The following is a 7,655-nucleotide window of genomic DNA, read 5'->3' as shown; positions in this document are numbered from 1 at the left end:
GGTGGCATGTGATCTTTGGGTGGTCGCCAACTGCAAATGCAATCTTTAATAAGTTGTGTCATCCCATTGTAGTTTTGTTAATATTAGTTAGAAGAAGTTTAAGATTATCCATTATACAGCTAATTTGGAATTAGAGAACGCTACAGCGAGTAGCTGCGTTAACCTCCTTATCAAACGTACACGGTAAAGCACTAAAGTACACTTATTGTCATAGGAATTTGCATGAAGTAAAAGAATTTACTTCTTCCTTTTAGGAAAGGGGGGAATGAGGCAGAGTGGAAATTTTCCAGGGTAGAAATCCATTTTGATTTAGATCAAATGTACATTTTTGAGTTTAGTCTGTGCTTAGAAAACATAGCCATTTAGCCTGACTGCAAAGCTGAGGCTCAGAGAAACTACTTCAGAGAAGGACAGAGATAAGGGGTGGGGGAGACAGAAGGTGATAGAGAGAGACAGAGAGACTGCTGTGAGAGCAGGTCAACCTGACCTAGGAATTCTTTCCGATAAAGAAAAACTAGCAGAAAATATAACGCAAAATTCGTAAAAATTAATACATACGAACCTATTGTGAAATTGTATGCATATGTATTTGAGAGGGGGATAAAAAGAGACCTGAAGTTCCCCGAGGTACACATGTCATTTTAGGGGAACGATACTCATATGCGTCCAGGGCTGTAATAAACATACAGGCTTTACAACTTTCACCAAAGTTGTGGAGTTTTGATTATCTCCGCAAAACACCGGCGTTCAGCAGCCCGTGCCCCCGAGCGGCCGGCAGGCTCCTGAAATTTCATATTGCGCAGGATGCCTCCGAGATCCAAGCTGCCACCTGTGCCAAGTCGAGCTGGTTTGAGAGTCCCAAGCGCCTCCTGCAATCTGCCATCAGGAACCTGCCCTGGTGAGTTTCGTTTACCTGGGAAAGGGGCAGCGTTGGTGTTCAGGGGGGCGGCCCTGAGCGGCCGGCTGGGTCCTGAACTTCCGCATTGCGCAGGATGCCTCCCAGACCCAAGCTGGTCCCAGTGCCCACTTGAGCTGCATTTAGAGGGCCAAGTGCCTCCTGCCATCTGCCATCATGAACCTGGCCTGGTGAGTTATGCTTACCTGTGTAAAGGGCTGACATTGGTGTTCATGGCTTAGGGGCCCTTAGTGGCCAGCAGACTCCTGAAATTGTGCATTGCGCAGGATGCCTCCCAGACCCGAGCTGGAATCTGTGCCAACTCAAGCTGGTTTTAGAGTCCCAAGCGCCTCCTGCAATTTGTCACCAGGAACCTGGCCTGGTGAGTTTTCTTCTTCTGGGAAAGGGCCAGCCTTGTCGTTCAGGGGCCGCGGTCCGGTGCGGCCGGCCAGCTCCGTAAATTTCACATCGCGCAGGATGCCTCCTAGACCCAAGCCGCCACCACCGCAAAGTCAGGCCGGTTTGACAGTGCCAAGCGTCTCTGCAATCTGCCACCAGGAACCTGGGATGGTGAGTTTTCCTATTCTAGGAAAGGGCTGGTGTTTTTTTCGGAAGGCCTGTGGTTGGAAATGGCCTGCTGCCTGCTTAAATTCCGCACTGTGAAATATGCCTCCCAGACCCAAGCTGCCACCTGTGCCGATTCGGGCTACTTTTAGAGGGCCAAGTACCTCCTGCAATCTGATATCAGGAACCTGGACTGCTGAGTTTTGTTTGCCAGGGAAAAGGGCCAGTGGGTTTTTTTGGGGCCTAAGGCCTTGAGTGGCCTTCTAGCTGCTGAAATTCCACATTGCGCAGGATGCCTCCGAGACTCAAGCTGCCACGACCGCTAAGTCAGGCTGCGTAGACAGTGCCAAGCGCCTCCTGCAATCTGCCATCAGGAACCTGGCCCGGTGAGTTTCTTCTCTGAGAATATGCCGGGTTTGTTGTTTGGGGGCCTGCGGCCCGGAGCGGCCGGCTGCCTGCTGAAATTCAGCATTGCGCAGAATGCCTCCCAGACCCAAGCTGCCACCACTGCAAAGTCAGGCTGCGTAGGCAGTGCCATGTACCTCCTGCAAACTGACTTCAGGAACCTGGACTGGTAAGTTTTGTTTTCCAGGGAAAAGGGACGGAGTTATTGTTCGGGGGCCTGCGGCCCAGAGTGCCAGGCTGCCTGCTGAAAGTCTGCATTGCCAAATATGCCTCCCAGACCCAAGCTGGCACCAGTGCCAACTCCTGCTGCTTTGACAATGGCACGTGTCTCCTGAAATCTCCCATCAGGAACCTGGGTTGGTGAGTTACGCTTACCTGCGTAAAGGGCCGGCATCGGCGTTCAGGGCCAGGGCCCCCTAGCGGCCGGCTGGCTCCTGAAATTCCGCATTTCACAGGATGCCTCCCAGAACCAAGGTGCCACCTGTGCCCAGTCGAGCTGGTTTGAGAGTCCCAAGCACCTCCTGCAATCTGCCATCAGGAGCCTGGGCAGCCGTGTTTTGCTTACTTGGGAAAAGCGTCAGCGCTAGCATTCAGAGGCCCGTGGCCTGGAGCGGCCGGCCGGCTCCTGAAATTCCAGCATTGCGCAGGATGCCTCCCAGACCCAAGCTGCCACCACCCCAAAGTCAGACTGGTTTGAGGGTTCCAAGTGGCTCCAGCAATCTTCCATCAGGAACCTTGACTGCTGAGTTATGCTTACCTGTGTAAAGGGCTGGCATTTGTGTTCAGGGCTCACGGGCCAGCTGGCTACTGACATTCTGCATTGCGCAGGTGCCTCCTAGACCTGAGCTGGAACCAGTGCCCACTCGAGCTGGCTTGACAGCGCCAAGTGGTTTCTGCAATCTGCCATCTGAAACCTGGGACGGTGAGTCTTAATTCCCAGGGAAAAGGGCTAGCGCGGGTGTTCAGGGGCCAGCGGTCCAGAGAGGCGGGCTCTCTGCTGAAATTCCGCATTGCACGGGATACCTCCCAGACCCAAGCTGGTCCCAGTGCCCACTCGAGCTGCATTTAGAGAGCCAAGTGTCTCCTGCAATCTGCCATCAGGAACCTGGGCCGGTCAGTTTTGTTTGCCAGGGAAAAGGGTCAGCGTTGGTTTCAGGGACCTAAGGCCCGGAGCGGCCGGCCGCCTGCTGAAGTTCCACATTGCGCAGGATGCCTCCCAGACCCAAGCTGCCACCGCCGCAAAGTCAGGCTGCTTTGACAGTGCCAAGTCCCTCCTTCAAACTGACATCGCTAACCTGGGCCGGTGAATTTTGCGTACCTGGGAAAATGGACGGCATTTTTATTCGGGGGCCTCTGGCCCGGAGCGACAGTCTGACCGCTGAAGTTCCACATTGCGCAGGATGCCTCCCAGACCCAAGCTGCCACCACCGCAAAGTCAGGCTGGTTTAACAGTTCTAACTGCCTCCTGCAAGCTGACCTAACGAATCTGGTCCGGTGAGTTTTGTTTCTCAGGGAAAAGGGCCGGCGTTTTTGTTCTGGGGCTCTGTGGGCCCGAGCGGCCGTCTGGCTGCTGAAATTGCGCATTGCACAGCATGCCTCCTCGATCTCAGCTGGAATCTCTGCCAACTCGAGCTGATTTGAGAGTCCCAAGCGCATCCTGCAATCTGCCATCAGGAACCTGGGATGGTCAGTTTTGTTTGCTGGAGAAAAGGGCCAGCATTTGGTTTCATGGGCACTAAGGCCTGGTGTGGCCCACTGCTTGCTGTAATTCCCTGTTGCACAGGATGCCTCCAACACCTAAGCTGGCACCGCTTGCAACTCGAGGTGGTTTGACAGTGCCAAGTGGCTCCTGTAAACTGACATCAGGAACATGGGACAACGAGTTTTGTTTTCCAGGAAAAAGGCCTGGCTTTGATGTTTGGGGGCCTGTGGCTGGAGCGGCCGTCTGGCTCCTGAAATTCCGCATTGCGCAAGACGCCTCACAGACCTAAGCTGCCACCACCACAAAGTCAGGCTGCTTTGACAGTGCTAAGTGCCTGCTTCAAACTGCCACCAGGAACCTGGGCTGGGGAGTTTTCTTCTCCCGGGAAAGGGCCGGCGTTGTTTTTTGGGGGCCTGTGGCCCAGAGCGGCCAGCTGCACGCTAAAAACCGTGCATTGCGCCAAATATCTCCCAGACACAAGCTGCCACCATCGCAAAGTCAGGCTGCCTTGTGAGTCTTAAGTGCCTCCTGCAAACCTTCCCCAGTTGTCCCTCCTTGTTAAGGGTTTTGATTGAGGGAAAAATTTCTGTTTTTTTCATCGCTGGAGGGATTGAAATTGAGGAGAACCCTTCTTTTCACAATATCTTTGCAGAATAAATTAAAGGGCAGAATTTGTTTATTTGTCATTTTATCAGTTTCAGTGGACCTAACTGCCCTGGTTTCTCATTTTTACAGGTTCACTTGAAGGAAGCTCTGTCTTTTTCAGTATTTTTTAGGATGTAAATATTCATTTCTGGGCACTTCTTTCTGTGCCTTTGGACCAGCTATCTCAGAGAAGGGTGAGCCTGGCATGTACTTAACCCATACACTGCCAAGGAGGTTTTTTTTCTTTTTCTTATTTTTGTTTCTAATGTAGATAGGCCTAAGTAGGAGTCCCAAGGAGACTTAGACTATTTATATCATTAGTGTTCTTCTCTCTACTTCTCTCCCTACTTAGTCACACTTGATGTTCTACTTAGTAATCACCAAGGAATAATTATGTGAGTTAACAGCAAATAACTCAATTTATCTAGCTATGTAACTTTAACACAAAGTTTTATGTCTTACCAGTTTTCTGTTCTTCTCCTCTGAGTAGTTGCTGCAAAAAAGAAAGCACTGCTATTTTTCTGAAGAGTTTTCTTCTATAACAAACCCTTTACTCCCCTTGAATTTGAGTCAGAGGAGCCAAACAGCTGTAGCTGCTCTGAGGGCTTTTATACCCGGTGGGATTAGCCCCCTCCCTTTTCCCGGGCATCATGGGAACGAGAGGCGGGCACCATCAGGGGTATATTAACCCCAGCTTTTGCTGAGGGGCTTCAGTCCCTTTCTGGGGTGTGCTGGGATAACAGCTCTCCTGTTACTTCAGTGAAGAGGCTCTTTCAGCTTATCTCAGCCTGTTTTCAGCAGGTGTTTCTGGGCATCTAAAGCAACAGAAGCTTGGAAGATACTGTGAAGAAAACAGCATGGAATACAGGGAGTATTTAAGTTCATGATTTTGGATATTGCATTTAGGGGTGGTAAAATGCATTTGCAATTTCTGGTTTTGTTCTTATTTTGGTTTTTTTATTATTTTTAGGAGGAGCATAGCTTTCAGAGATTCCAGGTTGTGCCAAGCATAGCACTTCTTTCAGCAGATTCATCGTGTCACAAGAGGAATCTGCCCAGTGTCAAAAATGATGTTTGAGATTGAGGCTTCAGATGAGTTGAGAGTTGTGACTAGGAGAGGGAGGGTGAGCAGGTATCCAGTTAGGAGTTATTGGGGGGCAGGGGGGTTTGCAGGCAGCAGGGTGAGAAAGGGTGTTTATTTGAGGGCCCCCCCACACAAGGCTTTTCAGAAGCATAGCAGAGGCATTCCCATGTTTTCCTCACACAAGGTCATCCACTGCACTCACAGGAATGCCATTTAACTTTGCTTTTCTCTAACCCAGGTGCCACTGATAATAAAGGTTACACCCTTGGAATCAGGATGAAGCTGGAGCCTGAAGGAGCCAGGCACACTCAGGAGAGGGCAAGTAGCTGACTTGCTGGGATTTGGCCCACATAACTCATACATTGGTTTTGGTTTTCTTTATTGTAGCTGACCGAGAGAGGCTAAGAGGCGATCACGGGGCCCTCCGAGGCAGACTCATTTCAGGTGCAACGTGGATTCACATCACCAATCATCCAAAAGATAAGTCAGGGGCCACGGCCCGGAGATGGGAGAGTAGCGGGTTGGGAGTTCTTGGGATAGATTGAAAAATTAGCAGAGGGAAAAGCAATCTTCTCCAAAAGGCCTCTTAGGACAGCTCAAGGGAGAGACTCCACATTTGATGGCAGCGTGCAGGTGGGCAGGGCAGAGCAGTTCCGGTCCACGTCATGTTGTCCGGTGTACCGTGTTACCTAGTGTGTCTTTGGGGTCCCTTTGGTCAGATATCTCTCCCTTTTCCCCTCGAGGCTCTCACCACAAGCCTAATGTGTCATGTTTAACGTCCCCCGGTTTGTCGCGTTCGGTGTCATGGGTGTCTGCACGCGTTTGTGCCGGAGCTGCTCTGCCCTGCCGCATAACCTGCTGCAACAGGAGAAGTCCCGGGGACTTGGAATTTGTAATGTGGGGTGTAGTTGGACTCTAGGTGGGATTTGTCGATGGACACAAGATATCTGGAGCTCTTAAGTTATCCCGCAGCCCTTTGACTTTTGTCCTAACTCTTTTTCAGAGTCAGATAGATTAAATCTATGCCAGAGGTACCCATCCCGGGTGAGGGGTTTCTCCCGAGCAGGTGAGGCACCATTTGTCTCTGCCGAGGAAGTGTAAATGGTGTCTGTGTTACAGCACTGTTCTTTGTCTTTCTTTTTAGGAAGTCAAAGCAGAGAGCAGCAGTCAAGGCTGAGTGGGCAAGGTGAGCATTGAGTAGCGTACAGAAGCAGTGGTTATTGCTCAAGTCTCACTCTCTGGTGCAACTACAAGCATCCATTCTCGTTTGTGCGATTTAGGCAATCGACTCGGCGTATGTCCGGCCCCTGTCACCAACCGGCCGATGCACCGGGTTTCCTGCAAATATGAGCTCCATGGAAGTATTACAGGACTCCGTGATGATGAAGCCTTCAAATTTTCTATTTCACGGTCCCATCCGAGGAGCCCTCGGGAGCGGCTGAGGAGTTGCGGTGAGCGGAGGAGGTAGGGAGGAGGGGGGAGGCTCAACTCAGGTCACAGCAATGGCAAATCACCTCATCTCCACTTTACCCAGGCGCACCCTGCGACAACGGCGTCGGCCTCCAAGCGAGCCCGAAGCGTGCAGCCCGAGGAGCCGAGCATTCTTAGGAGAAGGGTGAGTAGCAGACTTGTCGTGTTTTGGCTGCCATGCTGCTAAGATCGTGCACTCACGTTTGGTTTCCTTTCTCTTGGCAGACTAAGAGAACAATAGCCCGTGTCAGCAGGGACTTCCCAGACGGTGCATCCGCTTCCTATCGAAGCTGACACGCATCGGCACACCCCCCCCGTCCGAGAGATAAGTAGAGGGCTGCAACCCACATAGGGGCTGAAAGTGGGGTGCTGGGTTGGGACTCTCTGGGGGGGGGGGGGGTGTTGAGTCAGCTCTGGAGATGAGGGTAGCCAAGAAGTGGACCCTTAGGCCCATAAAAGGAGAGTCTCACTTTTGATCACAGTGCTGAGGTGCACAGGGCAGAGCAATCCCGACGTGTATCGTGTCACTTGTCTATCGTGCATTATGTGTTGTTTGTATATCTCGGGTCTTTTACCTTAGGCCTTTGAGGGGCCTAGCAGAAACCCTGGCATCATTCTTAGCATCTGTGATCTCAGCATTCCTTGCCCCGGCACCCAGGCCATAGATGCGATTCTGATACCTGTCTGAGCTCCGCAATCAAAAGTTCTCTCTTTGGAAGCATCCAGTCAGATGTCTTGTCTTGTCAGGTCTTTTTCTGAGCTGTAGGGATAGCTATGCCCTGCCAGGATCCATTATGGTGGATTAGGACTTGTAAGAATCTGAGGTTAGGGAGAGGATTCTGACCATAGGATTCCTGGGCATTCATCTTTGCAGTTCTTGAAATAAATCA

General features: G+C 51.3%; 1 long non-coding RNA gene across 1 annotated transcript; it reads left to right on the top strand.

Annotated features, from left to right (window-relative positions):
* The first annotated feature begins 6,277 nt into the window (after nt 1-6,277).
* Nucleotides 6,278-6,703, top strand: LOC129046878 (uncharacterized). Its single transcript, XR_008508706.1, has 3 exons — nt 6,278-6,361; nt 6,440-6,481; nt 6,576-6,703. It is a non-coding gene; the product is annotated as an uncharacterized LOC129046878 (long non-coding RNA).
* The last annotated feature ends 952 nt before the right edge of the window (nt 6,704-7,655 follow it).

The sequence above is a fragment of the Molothrus ater genome, chromosome 19 (genome assembly GCF_012460135.2).
Source record: "Molothrus ater isolate BHLD 08-10-18 breed brown headed cowbird chromosome 19, BPBGC_Mater_1.1, whole genome shotgun sequence".
NCBI classification, from domain to species: Eukaryota; Metazoa; Chordata; class Aves; order Passeriformes; family Icteridae; genus Molothrus; species Molothrus ater.
Note: the sequence above shows the minus strand (reverse complement) of the source record. Positions and strands in the feature narration are given on the sequence as shown.